General features: G+C 36.2%; 1 protein-coding gene across 3 annotated transcripts in view; it reads right to left on the bottom strand.

Annotated features, from left to right (window-relative positions):
• Positions 1 to 19,558, bottom strand: part of HS3ST5 (heparan sulfate-glucosamine 3-sulfotransferase 5) — a 265,443-nt gene that overhangs the window by 214,790 nt on the left and 31,095 nt on the right. The gene's annotated exons all lie outside the window — the stretch shown is intronic.

Raw genomic sequence — 19,558 nt, 5'->3', positions numbered from 1 at the left:
ATCTCTTGAAACACTTGCTCTTAGAGCCCTGAGCTGCCACGCAGAGACAGGCAGACAGACAGATACAAGGATATACAGATATAGATACACAGACATATGACATAAGACCCAAGAGCTTTGTGAGTTTGAATGAATAATTATCTTTGGCTGGACAGATTGCTAAAGATTTCACGGCGAGGAAGGCATCTATACTATTTCCAGCCCCATGCTTCTCCAGAATCTTTCACTTGTCTCTTGTTGCCATCCCCCAAAACAACAAGGATATTAGATGTAGTCTGTGCCCAAGGATTTGAATATAAGTAATTTTGTCCAGTAGTGATGGGAACCATTACCTAACCCTGGGGCTTTTCCCTGACCTAGTCAGCTACTAATTAATCATCCTTACTTACCCTAATAGCACAGATCCATAGTTCCCTAAGAACACAGACCGTATTTTATGAACTTTATATTCCAGATGCCTAGCATGGTTCCTGGGACAGAGAAGATGTTCAATACATCTTTATTGGAACAGTGCCTGACACACAATAGGTCCTTGTTAAATGCTAGTTGGTGGAACATTTGGATGGATGAATGAATATGTTTAACCACTGACTGAGTTTCTCTAATGTTATCTTATATGTTTCAGTCTGGAATATGAACATTTTTAAAATTTATTTCATGGGAAGTGTCATAATACAACATTGTAGTTTTTACACTAAAAATATACTCCGTGTATAAAGACAATTCAGTCACCATTTAAAGAAATAACACATGTTGGACACCCATCAGTACTATTTATAAATTCTTCCTTGAGTAGGAAAAAAATGCTGTAACTGCTTCCAAATCAGCAAAGTAGACAGCCAGTAAGTCCAAGAAACATGAAAATATTATATGTCTATAAGAACAACTAACCCTGAGTATTTATTTTAAAAATTGAAGATATAAAATAGAAAGACACCCAATCAATTATCTTCTTCTTACTATTTTTTTGAAGTATTTTTTTTTTTAAGATTTTATTTTTAAGTACACCCAACATGGGCCTTGAACTTACAACACTGAGATCAAGTGTCATATGCTCTAAGGACTGAGCCAGCCAAGCACCCCTTCCTCTTACTATTTTTAAGTGGCCCCAAGTAAGTAAGCACTGATGGAATTAATTCACCACAATTTTCCCCTGCTTGTGGCATCCTGTTTCCCCCTTAGGTAAGTGGAAGAGAAACTACTCCAGGAGGTTGGTTTCCTTATAAATCTGCAGATGATGAAATCTTGAGTCAATCATAATCTTGTTTCAGTTTGTCAGCTGAGGACATTAATACTTGTCATTCTCAGGACGCCCCTGGAGAGCAATACTTTCTAACACTTGCCCTGCAAACATGTTCTACTAGTACAGATTATATACTTTGTATCATTACCTAAGAGATGGACAGAACTGAAATCAGAAAGAGTAAACAAGGTCTACTTTCAATTTTCCAAACTTTCTTCCTATGAACTTTGAAATCAAAGTTAAGCATCTTACACTCAAGTAGGTCTCTTGACCACAGTTTTTAATTAAGCACAAAATGTCCAATGGGCAATAGAGTAGCGAGTGCTGTATGTCAAATAAAAAACAAAAGGGATAAAATTCTTTTATAACAATGATACACAAGCTCTGGGGAGCCTAAAAGACTACATCAACTTATACAAATTCTCTGTCCTCAGGAGTCAATGAAATGTAGCACAATTACAGACAGCATTTTTCTACAAGTTTCATACCTGTGTACTATTTGAAAATGATCAAAATATAGAGAGATTAAATTATATACAAGGGTGGTTTTTTTTTTTTACTTCAACTGTAATCACATTTTTAGAATCTAATTAATATGTTAATGCAATCTTTTTAAAAGACACACAAAGCACTGTAGGATCTGCTTTCAAAAGTGTGCCCTGTGCCGAACGCAATGGCTATTGCCCTAAGTAGTGTAGGCTGAAGAAGTGCAACGGTTCAATCCATTGTTCTTTACTGGAGTCTCAGAATAACCAGTAGTCGATTAGATTTGAAGGGAGAATTCAGAGTGCTTTAAAGGGAGCACGGTTAAAAAAAAAAAAAAATTAACTAGAGGAAGCCCTATTCTGAAATTTCTTCTATAAATTATGCCCCTTCTGATCAGCATCAGACTAAAATTGGACTCCTGACAGAGGAGATCACACAGAAGGAGGTAATGCCAAAAGGGATTTTATTTTCTTCAAGGTTGTTCAATTCCACAGTCTCCTGTTCCTCACCAGCCCTGTCCTAGGAGAATTCACACTACTATGAATAATTTTTTTCAGAGTGATTTGAATACCAGATGGTATATCAAAGTCGATGCTAAATTTTTCTTTTGAAACATAGGCTCATTGGGAATGCATTTTTTATTTCTAAAGTTACAACTTCACAATTACTAGGTGCCATTTGTATTGGTGCTGTCACATCCGCCTAAGAAAGTTAAAAAAAAAGGGGGATAGTTTTTTTTACAAGAGTTATGTGACTCATTTTTTTTTTTCTTTTAAAGAGAAACCATTAACCTCCATGGCGGAAACTGTCCAGAATATGTTGTAAATAATCTATTATTTAAAAAAAAATTCTTCCCACTGTTCCTCCTGATTGCCCTATCAAGTCGTAGCAAGTGGAAAACTGAATGTGAGAACCTAACAGGGCCGAGTTGTGGGGAGTCAGCCCTACTCAGCCCTCTCTGTAGGTGCAATTCTTTCCGTCCTCTGTTGAACTGGCTCTTCTCAGACCACTGTTCAAGGCAGTGTTGACTGATACCTTTTTCCTCTGGAGATGAAAGAAGTCTCAATATAGCTGGGTTCAGTCCCACCTGCCCTGCCACTAAGCACTTCCCTGTAACTGCGGGTTGGGAAATGAATGCTTTCAGAGATTTCTTTGGAGCAGGTAGCAGGCTGATTAAAACAGGTAGAGGACTGTGTACATTTCACAGGAGGGAGCTATCCAACCTCTTAAGAGAGTTTTTGTTTTGTATTTATACCGCTACTGAGGCAGCACATCTCAGGACTTAAAGTGTAATTGCACTAAGCATTTATGTAGCTGCAAGTCATTAGTGGATATAATGGGAAGAACAGGAGAGAAAGTCAAGTCAATCATCCATCTGACAGATATTTATGAGACCTGGTGTTGGGCCCATTTCCCCATTTGATGAGGGCACTGGATTTATAGATAAAGGCAGTGCCATGGGTAAGGTGGATACTCATTTCTGCAAGGCATTTAGTGAGCCCTTTGTAATGTCCTTGTGGACAGAATGAACAAAGGTGGGCTGCCTAATAGGGAGATTGATAGGAATGTCTGATAAATGTATGGCGTCACCAGGAAGGAGATCTGTAATGTCAGCCCTGGGGGCTCAGAGTTCAGTTCTTTCTTATTCACCATTTGTTATCCGTGCTTTTAATGAAGACACAAAGAGCCTCTTGATCAGCTTAGTGTAAAACTCTTTGGCTCTGGGTTTAAAACTCTGGGTTTGACACAAGTCTGGGATTTAAATTCTGCAAACTTCTGTTTTCTCACAAGCAAAAAGAGCGTAACAATCCTGACAATATTTCTCAGAATTTCTTTGAGAATGAAAGTAGATGCATGTTAGCATGAAGTAGGTCCTTAATACCCCAAAGTGTGTTCTATAGAACAAACCTGCACAGGACACAGAAAGACTAACTAATATAGTTTATAGCAAGATCAAGATTTAAAATGATCCTGGCATATGGGAATAAGGGATACACAACCTTTAAAAGGGATAAAGAGGTTGTTTAGTTGTTTGTAACGTTCATGAGGGCCAGTCCATTTTTATCTGGCTTATCAGTATATTCCAAGCATCTATTACAGAGTTTGGTAGATTTCAAAAAAAAAAAAAAAATGTTCACTGAGTGACTGAATGAATAGGCCTATATTAAGGTGCAAAGTCATTTTATAAAGTGTTGGGAGTTACACACATGAGAAGACATACTCCTCTTTCAAGTTGATCGTGGTTTGGTGGGGACAGAGACAAGTACAAGAATAATCACAGTGTGGTAAATGCTAAGTATATTAGGACTCCAGGAGCACACCAAAGAGGCACTTAATTGAGTTCTGGGAAGAATAAGACATGGGGCAGGTGGTATGGGATCTCTGAGTTGTGTAAAATGTGGTCGAATGACAAGAGAGTAGAGAGGGAAGGAAGGGGGTTTCAGTCAGAAGAAGCTGCATATGGTCCAGAGGTGAGAAAGAGCTTCAAGTGCTTAGGAAGCAGAAGTGAATTCTCTGGGATTATAATTGGGACTAAAATTCCACTTTAAGGTGGAAAAGTGGTTTTAGGTTAAGTCATGAAGAGCCTCAAACACTAAACTAAGGAGTTTGAAAAGTACTCACTAGACAAAGAAGAGTCCTTGAAGTCTTCTACTCCAGACGCTGACTGATTTTTGTTTCAGAAAGCTTACTCTTGCCACCATGAAGACATGGATTGGACATAAAGACCAATCAGGAGATTGATGTGGAAAAACAGGCAAGAAACGAGGAGGTCCTAAGTGAAAGCAGTTCATGGGGCAACTGAATCATAAAAGTTAGGAGCAAGATCTAAAGTGGTGACATACTTTTGTGAATCCTCAAACAATGGACCATGACACATGCAGATGCAGCAGATAGCACTGCTCTGTAAGTATGCGTACAACATGAAAAGATGATGGATGCTACCTTGGAAAACAACTCCAACCTTTAAAAGGTGAACTCATGAAGGAGCCTGAGGTGATGCAGTCAGAAGCACGAGGAAATGGAGGAGGAAGTTTTAGGAACTCAAAAGAGGGAAGAGCCTCTAGGAATCAACAGGGCTAGAAGTTGCAGACAGACTTAAATACATTCAGGATTTGGTACCCAGGAGATCATCAGCAACCCCACAGAGGCACATTTCAGCAGAATTTAGGCCAAAGGAGAAACCAGACTGTGGCACTTTCTGGAGTGAATTCAAAGTGAGGAAGCAAGAACAATGAGGGCAAACATCTCTTCTATGAAGCTTGACACAAACTCATGGAGAGATTTTAAACTATGGAAAGAGTTGGATGGGAATCTCCATCCAGAAAGGGGACCAGGCTGTCATTGGATCTCAATCCTATGTCATGGAGAAGGAACTGAAGGAGAGGCAGCTGCAGGAAATGTGGAATTTGGAAGTGGGACAAATCTTCCCCGTGTCCAGGAGATAGCATTAGGAGAAAGAGAGCTGACTCATGCAAATGGACCTTAGCTTAATACAGAAAAAAAACAAAAACAAAAACAAAAAACTGCAGAATTAGAATTAGTGAACAGCACAATGCTTATACTTGACCAGATTACAAAGTTCTTGTCTTTGAAGTATTCAAGCAGAGCCTTGCTACGTTTGACAGGGATGCACAGTAAGCACTCTAGCTGTTGATAAAAAGTTGGACTAGACAGTTTTAGATATGTCTCTTTGAACTCCTAAAATTAATCTGCTAAATTTGAAGGTATAAAACTTTTCCACCACATCTAATCTATTTAAAGACATACATTTCTGATATAGAAAGAGCTTTCTTCATGACTCTGAGATAGTTTTAAGATTATGCAATATTAAGTCACTGATTATGTTCCAATCATACTGGCTGAAATACATGAAAAAGCCTTTTGGAAATTCTTGCAAAGATCAAATGTCTAAGTCTTCTATTTATCTTTCTTTTTTTCTTAATTTTGAACTAATACCTGAAGGTGAGCATGTCTGTGTATTCAAGGATTATAGTTTTCTTACTGGATGGAGAAGCTTAATCTCACAGATAATTATTTACATACTGATGGCAGACACAGATAATTATCTCACAAATAACCATTTACATACTAATTAATAAGGCACTAGGAACTCTTTCTAAACCCAAGTGCCTGGAAACAGAACTAAATTACATCCAAACACAAGATTTTATTCTGAAAGAGTGTGTACTCACACTCATCTCTCATTTCTTCTTTCTTGTTTTCTCACACACACGTACACATACTTCACAAAATAAGGAAATAAGGTAAAATGTATTAATACATGAATGGAAAATGGATATGAATCATAACTACCTTCTCTAATGCCCCTTTATCAAATATGATAATGTTTTTATTAATCAAAAAATTTTTATGCATAAGGTAGTAAGTTCTAAGTGAGTAGCCATCTATCACAAGCACTGTCAGGCACAGAATAAATCCTCAAAAACTTAAGTTCCTTTCTCCAATAAGAGATTAAGTGCTTGATGTAGGACAAGGGGAATTTGGCCAAACGTGGAGAATAATTATACTGACTATTGTAATACTTAACTCTGCTACATTTGCAGACGTATCAGGTAAGTAAAACTTTTAAGTAGAAACACTTAATTCAAGTCTAGCTACCACTGCTTCAAACATCAAACTCATAGAATAAGGTCATTTTTAGCCAGTGACCATAAATATCCTAACACCTGAGATAACCACGTTGAGAATAACAGTGTAAGAGCATGAAAAATATACAGAAGGGAAGGAAACTACTCAGAACTCATGTATGAGCAATTATTTCCTTAATATTCTTAAGGACAGTGCTCCTTAGTGCTCTATAAACTAGGTCTACTGTGACGGAAGCTAAAATGATTGCTTAGGGACCACCAGACCATATCCAAGTGGCTCCTTCACAGCTTGTACAATCTTCGGGCCTGCGCCAAGTGGCAAAGAGGATAGTCATAAGTAGGAGGGAATTCAATTATTTGAACAGTCCCATGTGTATGTCCCACGGGTTTCTATTAGATTTGAAAGTTGCTTCTATTGTGAATCTAACGCTCCAAGTAGCTAACCATGCAGAATGTTCTAAAATAGGCATAATGGTAGGCCAAACAGTCACATATTTCTCAATGTAATGGTTGCCGCTCTGCTCAGTACAGAAAAAAAAAAAAAAAATACAAAATTTAGATTTCTTATATATTTTTTGAGAGCAAATCTAAAAGTAGTTCATCTCACCATCTGTAAACTACTCTGCTACATTAATGTTTTTACTCAGCATAAGCCTGTTATGTTCCACTCAATTGTTAGTAACTATGGGTACATGTCAAATATACTTCATTCTACTAAGCAGCAATACTTAGAGAATGATACCTCTGTGCATCAGACATCCTGCAACAGATTCATTGAGGATTATCTGAAGTTTTTATATTTGCTTTTGTTCTGATGAAAAAATAACCCTAGGAGATAACTAATTACATAAAGTTATTATTAAAGTTATTTTAAAAATAAAATAATTAATATGTCCATGTGTTCATATGTACACACATTTATACATATTACTTTTAAGTTAAGCATTGAAATGTGTTCATACATCTCTGTAACCAGCACAGAGATAAGGGTATAATCCATAGGAAAAATAGAGAACTAAATACATGTCAAATGAACAACAGGGAACTTCTAAAATTCATATATCTATTCTTAAAGGTAATTTTTTCACAGAAACATTATCATCCCAATGATAATGCTATCAAAATATCCAGAGAGAAGACACAAATATATATAATTACTTCTGTTGAAGTAAAGGACAGAGTGAACAGCAAGGATTTGTAAGCTTTGGAATCCATACGCGTTACCAGGTGGAAAGAACCAAAATAAAAGACACTCCAGAAAACAAACCAATGTAAATAAAAGCTCCTTGTGACAAGTAAATGCAGGCTGAAGGGTGCAATTGTATACTTCTTTTAAACATCATGGAATCAAAATGTTAGAGTTGAAGGGGATCATACAGATCATCCCTAGGTCAGTGGGGGCAACTTCAAACACCTCAGGAGCTGGTCAGGTAACAGGGCAGGAGGGTAAAAGCTGAAATGCAATGGGGGTGTGGCCGAGTGGGAGTGCATGGTGCTCTGAAACAAGTGAACAGAAGAGAAATAAAAATAAAAACACTGCTCTGGGGCAGAATTAGCAAGTAGACCGCCTGATTTCCAACTCTGATCAAGTCCAACCACATCATTTTACAGGTAGATGGGCTCAGGCTGGAGAGGCTCCTGACTTCCCAAGCCCACACAACCAGTTAGTGGTGGAGCTAGACACTGACTACATTACTTCAATAGTTCGGCAAGAACCTGAGGAAACATTCTGTACCAGGCACCACTACATGCTAGACACGCATGAAGAATACAACGATCAGCACAGGGCAAAAATGGTTTCCATCCTCCACGGACTCTGGTTTAGAGGGTGACACAGGCAATTAAACAAGCACTTACAAAACTGAGACTAGTGCTGCCATGAGGAAGTTCAAGGTACTGTGGGGACACGCTGGAGGGGCACTCAACCCAAGAGTCTCTTCAGGCATCTGTGTGTTAGCAACACGACTAAGAGGAGAAGGAACCAGACAAAAGGTGCAGAGGAAGGATTGGAAGTAGGGTTCATGGGGAAAGTGTCTTTCAAGACTTTTATTGGTTCTCTCAGTGCTGAGTTAGCACATTCTTTTCCAGACATTATAGTAATACTCCATAAATTTACCCATTTTTAATGAAGGCCTTTCTCTTGTAGCTTTAAAATTGTATGGTGCTATAGGAATCTACAGAATACTTTCTATAAACAAAGCACCATGTTAGATGCTAGGAATAGAGAACAAGTCAGGCTAGTGCCTTCCTTCAAGGACTGGCAGTCTAACTGGGGGACAAGGCATCTACCCCAGTAGCTGTACTGGAAAATAGCATGTTAATCTCATGAAATAGTGACAGTGTAATTGAAACTGCCAGAACGAGTAATAAAGATAATGAATACAAAAGGAGCTGACACATTATTTTGGGAACGGTAACTGGAACACATTTTTAGGAACTTTGACATTAATTTTTCCCTTATCTTTCCTTCAAAAGGAGTTAATACAATTGTTTTATAAAGGCTTTCCTCTTGGGGCACCTGAGTGGCTTAGTCGGTAAGTGTCCAACTGTTGGTTTTGGCTTAGTTCATGATCTCAGGGTTGTGAGACTGAGCCCCGCATCAGGCTCTGGGCTGAGCTCGGAGTCTACTTGAGACTCTCTCCCTCTCCCTCTGCTCCTCCCCCCTCCTCTCTCTTTCTCTCAAATACATGAATAAAATCTTAAAAAAAAAAAAAAGGCTTTCCCCTTATGTGATAGTGGAACCCCCACCTTTCCCAGCTGTCATTACCATATATAAAATATTAGTATATTTGTAGCAACTGAAAGTAGTTGAGAAATCTTTGATTGCCATAACGTATTAGTGTATTTTCAGCATTTGAAAGTAGTTGAGAAAACTTTGATTAATTAATGAGTTATTTTAATGCTCAGAATTCAAACAAATTAAACAACAAAGATTGATGGAGGCAATTTCCTTACTACTAAGGAAGATATAATTTATTCTTGTGAGACAAAAAACTCTTTAAAAAAACACAGAAAATATATGAATGATTGTCACACTTTCTGTTTTAGCTATGCATGTCTAGTGCAGTTCATATTTTTGGGTTATATTTCATTTTGTCTGAAATATTTCAACAGCAGTACAGAAGAGTCATTAGAATTCGTTTTGGTCAATTTTTCACAGATACACCAATTCTATAACATCATCACTGCCACTTAACACTAATGGGCACAGATTATGTGTCAGACAACGTTCAAATTGGCTAACCTCTATCTCATTTAGTCCTCACAACTCTACAAGGTAGATGCTATTGTCATTACCACTTTACGGAAGAGAATTCAAACACCATGCTATAACTTCCCTGAACTCACACAGCTAATAAGAGAGTCAGGATTCACCCTAGAAGTGTGACCCAAGAGGACACAGTCTTATCCTCTACAAGATAGCGGTATCCAACAACCTGTTGTGGGGGGATAAGGCTGAATGTTCTGGTAATAAGGTCTTTTGTGGGCATTCAAGATATTTGGTATTAGTTAAAATCTATCAAGAATGATGAGAAACATATTCTACCTGCTGAAATTTCTAAATGGGGAAAAGAAGGAAATACATGTTTTGTGCTTTTACCTGCTTTTTCCCAAGTTCAGTGCTAGTGACCACTCAGAAGGAACTGATCACTAAAAAAATGCACTTCCTGAATATTGTTCCCTCTCCCATGGCCTGACACCAGAAAAATGGTCCTTATCTGCTGGTAAAGATAGCCAACCATGTGGCAAAACATAAAATAGTGCAAGGCTAAAAAACTAAGGGTTAAAATATAAAATGACTTAATATACAGAAATAACCAGTACCTTTAGGCAGAAGTTTCTGAGATATGCCACCAAAAGCACAAGTGACAAAAGAAAAAATAGATACATTGGACTTAATCAAAATTAAAAACTATATTGAGTTTCAAAGAACATCAAGAAAGTAAAAAGATAACTCACAGAAAGCAATATGCAAATCATATATCTGAAAAGGAACTCACATCAAGAATATATGAAGACCATCTTAAAGTACAATAAAAGTATATAGTGAAGTACAATAAAAAAAAAATACCCCAATTTAAAAATGGTCTAAGGATTTGAAGAGACATTTCTCCAAAAAGACATATAAGTGGCTAACAAGCATATGAAAAGATGCCCAATATCATTAGTAATTAAAAAAATGCAACTCAAAACCATGAGACACTACTTTATCCCCAGTAGGATGGCTAAAACTAAAAAGACGACAAGTGTTAGCAAGGACATAAAGAAATTGGTACCCTCATATGTTACTGGTGGGATTATAAAATGGTGCAGCTATTTTGGAAAACAATTTAGCAATTCTCCAAAATATTAAACACAGAGTTACTATATGACCTAACAATTCCATTCCTAAGTATGTACCCAAGAGAAATTAAAACGTCTGTCCATACACAAAACTGTACATGAATATTCACAGTGACAATAGTCATAATAGCCAGGAAGTGGAAACCACCCTAATACCAATAAACTGATGAATGGATAAATAAAATGGTATATTTATACAATGGAATATTATTCAGCAATAAAAACGAATGAAATGTGGATGCATGGTACAACATGGATGAACTCTGAAACATCACACTGAGTGAAAGAAGCTAGTCATAAAAGACCACATATTACATGCTTCTGTTTGTATAAAATGTCCAGAATAGACAAATCTACAGAGACAGAAAATAGATTAGCAGTTGCCTAGGCCTGGTGGGTTAGGGAGAAGAGGATGGGGATTGACTTTAATGGGTATAGAGCCCTGTGAATATACTAAAAACCACTTAAAACTGTACACTTCAAACGGATGGATTTTATGATAGAGGAATGATATCTCAGTAAAGCTGTTTTTAAAAAATAATGAGCAGGTTTCTTCAAAAGTTGATTCTGCAAAAAAATTATCTCTCTCTGTTGGTAAATTCATTTTTAGCATGATGTGCATAAATATAAACCATCTTGACATCTTTGTTGTTTTTCCACGAGAAGTTAACTGATTTCTAAAGATCATGCACAGGACACACTAGCACCCCTTGGGAAGTTAAAGCGTTGTCCTGGGTAAAAGATGTCCTTGTCTTCTCAGTCACAGAGCCACGGTCAAAAATTTGTAGTCCCAGCTCACCTGAGCCCATGCTGAGCAAGGCATACATAATTTGAGAAACTCCACTGCGAGCAGCAAACACGGTCTACATTCAGCCTCGGTGTCCCAGACACTAGAGTACATCTACGGTATCTATATCCCAAGTAAGCCATAATTTTCTCTCTGTTGTCTCAGCACCAGGGCTCCTCACCCCACACTCTTTCCCAAATATGGTAAATCTTTGGTTTCCTAAGAAACCTTTACTTTGGCCTTTACTAAAATTTACTTCAGGATACCTGAAGATATTTCCCTACTTGGAGCTGGATCCTTGACCTGAACTTAATTTCGGGGACACTCACACTCTCCTTAGTTCTTATCATCCCTCCCCTGAACCTGGACATATGGCTGAGCTCTTAGCTACTTCACAAATTTCTTTTACAGGAAAGGATTGGTCTCCCAGGACCATGACACAGCCCTGCTATGCACCACTATCTGCTCATCATCACCACTGAAATATGCCTGCCAAGGTTAGACGAATGGGAGGACAACCAAGGGCTTAAAAGAGGTTTTTTAAGGAAAAAATAGCCTTTTGGATAATTGATTGTTGATTTCCAATGTTAAAACCACAGCATGTATTCATCAGATCTTTGTTGGCTTTGAACATCATTGATGACTCACTACATTTGCTCTCCAAGATGCAAATCATACTGTCTGCTGTTCTTCTCTCCAAGATATGCAAATATTTGAAATTACTCAGGAAGGTGTTGAATTATTCTTGCCAAATGGCAACCTACAAACCTTAGGTATGAAGGAAGTATGCATTAATTTTATGTGTGATGACCCTGGATATTCCTAAATACATTTGTTAGGACCAACCAGTCATGACAGAGACAGAAAAATCACTTATTTCAATCAATATGACCTTCAAAAAGCAGAATCAAGGTAACAATAATCTAGAGTTGCTGAAAGTCACAGAAAATTATTTCATGATCACGGGAACATAGCAGCACATGTGAAATACTAAGAGAAGATCATGCTTAAGTTTACTAATGATAGAATTTACCTAGTTTTAATTCCTTACCGTAGCTATATCCATGCATATAAACAAAATTAAACTATCAATCATCTGCTACTTAATAAAACCAATGGCAATAATTCAGATATATAGATATGAGGTTAAAAGAAGTGAAGGCATCCAGAAAGCTATGTAGAGCAATGAAAATTCCTTATAAAAATTTCAGGGAGCAGAGATTTGGGGTATATTTATCTTGAAAGAAAAACAAGTATTCCATTTTCTGGGTAAGCTTCTACTATCAACACCTGCCAGGAATTACTGAACAAAAGTTATTTTCTACTCTTCTCTCTCATCTTTCTCATTCTTATAGGATCCTTAGGGGGCATCTTTGATCCTACAATCCTTTATCTCCCAGTGTTATCACTTATGTCTTCATTATTCACAGTTTCAATATATTATGCCAATCCCTTCTCAACTAGGAGTGAAAATGCTGCAGAGAGAATATGGATTAACAACTTTTAATGTTACTATTTAGGTTTGCCTGTATTTAAAACGCTCTTAGCTTACTTTATATAACTTAAACTTGTAGAGCTTATTCCTGATTAATTCTCAAGACCAATTTAGTTCCTGGAAACTGTGTGCTCTAAATCACTCAAAAAAGTTTAATTTGTTAAAACCAAGACTGACTCAATATGGCTTTTCTAAAAATGTCACTTTCTTAAATCTGTGAAAAAAACTCACGAGTGGACCTTCTGCTTTGGGGAGTTACCAGGGGTCCCAACAGCTTTCAGCTCTAGCTTTTGTAACATTTTTAATACAGATGAGTTATGAAGGCTTTACTAAAAGTATTTCAGGATACCCAAAGATAATTTTAGTGATTCCAACATAAATGATTAATGCTTATTAGTCCCAAATACTTATCCTCCCTGCTCAAAACAAACAAAACCAGTCACATTCTATCTTCACTGCTTTTCTATTGATTTAAACAAGAATTCTTAACCTGGGTTTCTTGTGGACTTTGGGAGATATAAAAACCTTTAAAAGTATATGCAAAAATTCGCATTTTGTGATTGCAAAGGGATCATAGCTTTGACCTGATGTTAAAAAAGTTTTTTTTCTTTCCGTTCTTTCTTCCGTTCTTTCTTTCTTTTCTTTCTCTCTCTCTCTCTTTTTCTTTCTTTCTTTCTTTCTTTCTTTCTTTCTTTCTTTCTTTCTTTCTTTCTTTCTTTCTTTCTTTCAAAACCTCAATATATTAAGAACCACTGGCTTAAAAGAACACAAGAAGACATTCTGTAGGGAGAAAAAAGTACTCAATGAAAATAATTTTTCTTGCAGGGGGCTTTCTCACCTTTGTCCTTATCAGGGCACATTTTATCTTCCCTGAGAAAAAATTCTAAGGAATTTGGAACAGCATAGCTGCTGCAAATGTGGATGTACTTAGCTTTAGTTTTACTGTACAACTGACTGCCGAAGATTATCAAATACAAGCAATATTATATGCAATTATTTCTAAAATACCTACTAAAGTCATCTAGCAGCTTTTCATTGTGTCTGTACCCATCTCTTAAGAACTAGGATATGGTTCTCCATATCGAGGCTTCAGGAAGACATAGAAAAATAATAAATATTATTGTAAAAAACAGATGTCATTGAGGGAGAGTTCATAACATCACAGGAATGATTGCTGAAGTTGCAGTGTGATTCTATGTGAACCCCAGAGAAGAAATAAATCATTCAGAACTTAGTCACTGCTTCCATATGCATAGTCATTTCCCTGTAACTGATACAAATGTCTCTGGGAGAAATACAATATGTCAGGAGTATTTCTGACTGACCTACACTCAACTAGCAATTACTCAAAGGTCAGTGAGAGGAAAGAACTACCATCAACTCCTGCTATTTATAAGGAATTAGTTAGAAAGAGGGAACAAAATTAATGACTTCTAACCATATGGGATCATATACTAAGACTTCATGATGTTTTCTTAAATGTCTACTTTAATGTAAACACAATTTTCTTAAGCATGCTAGGCATAGACAAACTTATGGCTATAGAAAAAAATCCTTCCATTTTGTTGAAGGAGTTATTGCAGAAATAAAGCAAAAAAATTGGGGTTTCTCACAAAGCTTTGTGTTGTATATATTAAGTGCTACAATTCTAGAATTTTTGCATTTATTTTTCATGTAAATTCTTAATGCCAATACACTATACATTTATATAAAATAAAAGCTCCCTCTAGTGGCTAGAGAATGACTATTTTTAGCTCAATTTTAGATTTGAAGAGCTTACCCCACACCAGCCTTACGGTTTATTTATTAACAATTCTCAAACTTTGTGGTCTCAGAACATTTTCTTTATGTATATTATATCTATCACTATTTACTATATTAGGAATCAAAACTGAGATTTCAGAAAATATTAATTCACTTAAAAATAATAAACCCATTAAATGTTAATGTAAATAACATTTTTATAAAGATAATTACACATTCAAAAAAACTGTATGAAGAGATATGCTGTTTTACATTTTTACAAATTATATATGTAATATATAAAAAATTTTTATGAATATATATTTGTGATATTGTAATAAAAATTGTAAAAATATTTATATTTTATATACATTTTATATATATAATATATATATGTATATATATATTACTCCTTCCCATTCCAACTACATTATCCATAAGGCCTCACATAGCATTCTCAGATAATTGTGGGTATCTACCTTTAATACTACACCAAAACTTGACAAGTAATAGTTTCTTAAAGGTTAGTTGCATTGTGGAATCTGAAACCTTATCAATGAACTTTTGTACTCTCCTACAAAAAAACAGGTCTGTGTTTCACTCTGAATGTCCTGGGTCCTTTTACCAAGGATACCAAGCATAAATTTTAACATTACATGCTGGTCTTTTGGAAAATATTGCACTGAATTCTGTAGATCTTTCAAATATTGACATAGTTCATTGTCAAAAAATCACCACCCATTTCATCAGAAAAGTCTTTACCAGTTGGGAAGCTGTCACACTAATAGCAGCATATACAAGTTTTCCAGTACTTTTATTTCAAAGTTTGAATTTTTTTTCATTGGCTGTAAGTATTGTCAATTGTTTTCTTTGAAGTGGCAGGCTAATCTAATCTTGTTGGTTTTTGAGAAAATGGCTATGAAATACCCAAGTATGAATAACAGCAGTTTGTCTGACCTTCTTTCAAATAAACTTGATGTTCTGTGGAAAATGTGGCTGGTTTAGCAAATCCACATGAGATTTTCCTCAAGACAACCTTTGTACTTTGATATGCAGCAGAAGGGCTTTATGCATACTTCCCATTTCACCGTACAAGCAATTAAAGAGACCATACTCAAGCATTGAGATTTAGTATAACTAATAATTTTGACTGCTTCATCAAGGACATTCCTAAGTAAAGCTGCCTCCCCCTCTTCCTCTCTTAATGTGCATATGTGGCAGTGGAGAATAGCTGGGTGGTGCTGCCCTGATGTGTGGTGAAGCTTCAGAAGTATTACTCACCACTGACTGTTGCACCATCAATACGAATGTCAATACAGTGAAAAGAACAAGGAACACCTTCATATTATGGCAAGTTTTGACCTCAGAGACTCCCTGACAGTGACTTGAGGATCCCAGGAGTCCACCGATCACAGCTTGGGAGCCAGGGTTTATATGATACAGGGGACTATAATGTTGGAATGGAGAGATCAGCTGGTTGGCTTACTGAATTCACAGAAATAAACATTTAAGCTTAGGGAAGTCAAAGTGATTCAATCAGGGCCACACAGTTCCTATGCAATTCCTGCTTCATTTTGTCTCTAAGAAGGGACTTTAAATTCTGAGATTCTCAGTGTAAATACATTTCTTAAACAATTATGACTCTTAAAAAATATTCAACACACCCCCTCCATTTTCTTTAAGGGTGAAATTTTTATTTTAGCATTTTTTTTTTCTTTTGGTTCATTCAGGGACTGTTTAAGGAAAAACTTCTGTCCTGAATAGTATATGGATTTTCCAGAGGCAGAGTTTTATCATGAAATTACAAACGGTGTACAGTTTTGACCTAGAATAAATCTCAGGGCTAAGTCTGTATTACAACATTATTGAAACATATTGGTGCTTTAGTGCCTGACATGATGTTTATAATAATTTTTCAACAGAGTGTTCTGTTTCTATATTCTAGCTGTGAACTGTTATCCATCAATATGATTAGAGACTAAAAAACATTCTCAACATTTCACAGGTTAGGGGAAAAAAGGAGATACGTATAGAGTGTTCTATTAGACACAGGTGTAGTTGCTATATAAACAGCTGTATTTGAGAGATGCTATTTGAATACCCAAGTTAAACTAGTGGTAGACTATCAAGTCCTTTATAATCCAGGAATCCAATGAGTTTAATACACTAAAGTGAGAAATGTAGGAAATCCTACCTATTCCTGATTTAACTAAGAATCTCAATCACCAAGAGAAGCTCTAAGTGCTAAATACCTATCCCCTACTTAAGGAACACACATGAGAACATATGATTGCTCCTTTGGGTCTATTTCCATTTCAACATATCCTTATTCCTCTTGAAATTCTGTTCTGACCAGCACAGTATTGGTGGTAGCAGCATCTGGTGGAGGCTCATGGGGGAAATTCACGCAACTGCATTAACAAGAGCAGCATGAGCATCTTATTATATTCTTGTCAAGCAAGGCCTCCCACATCATTAGTAGAGAAATGTGGATTGGAGCTCCTTTACTGTTGATAGAGAAGGCCCACAGACTTTTGTTGTCAAACTGCAGTTTCCAGACTCTGTGGGCACTAAGAGTAAAACCCAAACTTTGACTCCTAAACTCTTATTATACTACGGTCCATGAGATTACCCAGGGTAGGTGTGCTAGGACATCCTCTGGGTCATTACTCATTATACCAGTGGAATAATATAAAAAAACATTTCTCTCTTGTGAGAACAACACAGGATGCCACATTCAAAATAATGTCTATCACACGTACCCTTACATTTTTTTTCTTTTTTTTGTGTGTTCTATTTTACATTTTTTTTCACATAGTAATCTATTGAAAATTACATAGGCATTTCTATGAACTATCATAAAACTTCTTATAAGTGTCTAACAATTTTATAGTATTAAAATGTAATATAGAAACTAGGATAAAAATTGGATTCATTAATGTTGGTCTAAAATAAGTTTTTGGAGAACAGTGATAAAAATAATTTTGATATTGAAGTCTGTAAAGTAATGCATAACATATGCCATTTCTACTTTGACTTTATCTCAATGTAAAGGTAAGGGGTGGAAATATTTGCATTTAAATTTAAAAAGCAGATGAATTGGCATTTACTAGTGGGATGTGATTTGCTTTCTTTTAATAGATAATAAAATATTGATAGCAACATATCAAAGAAAATTTGGAATACTATTTTAATTAATACCAATGTGAGATGAATTCAAATTTATTTTCAAAGATATTCTTATTTGCCAATTTCATATTGGTTTTCATTGAAATGGTTTGAGATTTCTGACTGTATCAGTATATACCATATTACTCTAATTTATAACATAGTCATTACTCCATGTGCAATATTAAGACTGATGTCAAACATTTAATGAGTTGAGTCATATAATGAACTTAGAAATGATTGCCTTAGAAAGCAGATACATTAATTTGGAAAGAAAATTTTTATACATTGACATTGCTTGCAGAGAGGAAATAATTAACAAAATATTCTTTATTCCAAGAATAATGTAGAAAAAATGATCATAGTAAATGCCTATTACAAATTTTAAATTTTGAAAATTTATGTAGTAATAAACATAGGAATATCTTAAGAGTACACTGAATTTTTAAAAATTCTATTTAAAGCATGAGTCTCTTATTATTCTTGTCCTTGTTTGACTCACTTGCCTAGCAGGAAATAATCCAGTGAACTGAACATTTAAATATAAGTACAGGAGATTATAGCTTTTTCACTGTTGACTAGAGCTATAACTCTGTGCAATGCCTCAGAGCCTCTGAACTGCCCCAGAACACGGTCCCAGGAGGAGGCAAGACCTAGGGAAGGAGAAGTGAGTGAACAAAATGGTTGGTGAGGTGCTTCTCTGACAGCGCCCCACATATGACAAAACCCTTATCTGTACAGAGATATTCCTGCTCCCCAAGAGTTGAGACACAGCTGACCTTGATAACCAGATGTTCTCAGACAGGTGTGAAACCAGTAAAGGGCGATCTTCCCTTCAGACTGGGAATCATGTTAACAGGCAAGTAGGAGGCAGAAAGGAGAACCAACCCCACAAAGCATTGTTCTTTAATGTGCAGTTAATTTAACAGTTAAGTCAACTAACTTGCAGAAACTAAGAAACTTGCTCCATCTTGTTCAGTTTGGAAGCCAGTAGGTCTAGCTTAGGCATGATGGTGTATGAATTGTAAAGTAACAAAGGAGTATTTTCAGTCAGGGTGGCTGGAGGTGGTGACATGTGAGATGGAACAGAAGCAGATTACAGTGAAGTTCTCTGCTTGCATCTCAGTTTCTGACTCAACTGAATTCTTCTGCATGATGATCCTCAAGCTAGTTTCTTCTCCAGTTCTCTTCTTCCTCTTTTACTTTTTTAAAAAGATAATTTGCTCACAACAACAAATGCCATCTCACATGTTCATATACCATCATGCCTAAGCTAGACCTACTGGCTTCCAACTGAACAAGATGGAGCAAGTTTCTTACTTTCTGCAAGTTAGTTGACTCAACTGTTAAATAGGAAACCTAATTAATGGCTTATAAATTTGGGGCAATGATTGAAGATGATAAATTATGTTTCCACATTCTCTGGCCATGGCTAGCAAGCAAAAATTAGTGCTACTCTTTTTGTTGCCACTATTATTATTGGCTACAGGAGGGTTTGCAACCCAAAGGACCTGAACAGAGGATTACAATGGTATGTCTCCAGATATAATCAGCTCACTGTTATTCTCATGACTCGATTTATGTTGTACATGGTATTTCCCTCCCTCAGTCACTGGCACCCACCATTCTACTATTTCTATGAAACTGACTACTCTAAGAACCTTATATTAATGGAATCATAT

Source organism: Phoca vitulina, unplaced genomic scaffold (assembly GCF_004348235.1).
Source record: "Phoca vitulina isolate PV1807 unplaced genomic scaffold, GSC_HSeal_1.0 scaffold9, whole genome shotgun sequence".
NCBI lineage: Eukaryota > Metazoa > Chordata > Mammalia > Carnivora > Phocidae > Phoca > Phoca vitulina.
The sequence above is the reverse complement of the archived record's forward strand: the minus strand, read 5'-3'. Positions and strand labels throughout refer to the sequence as shown.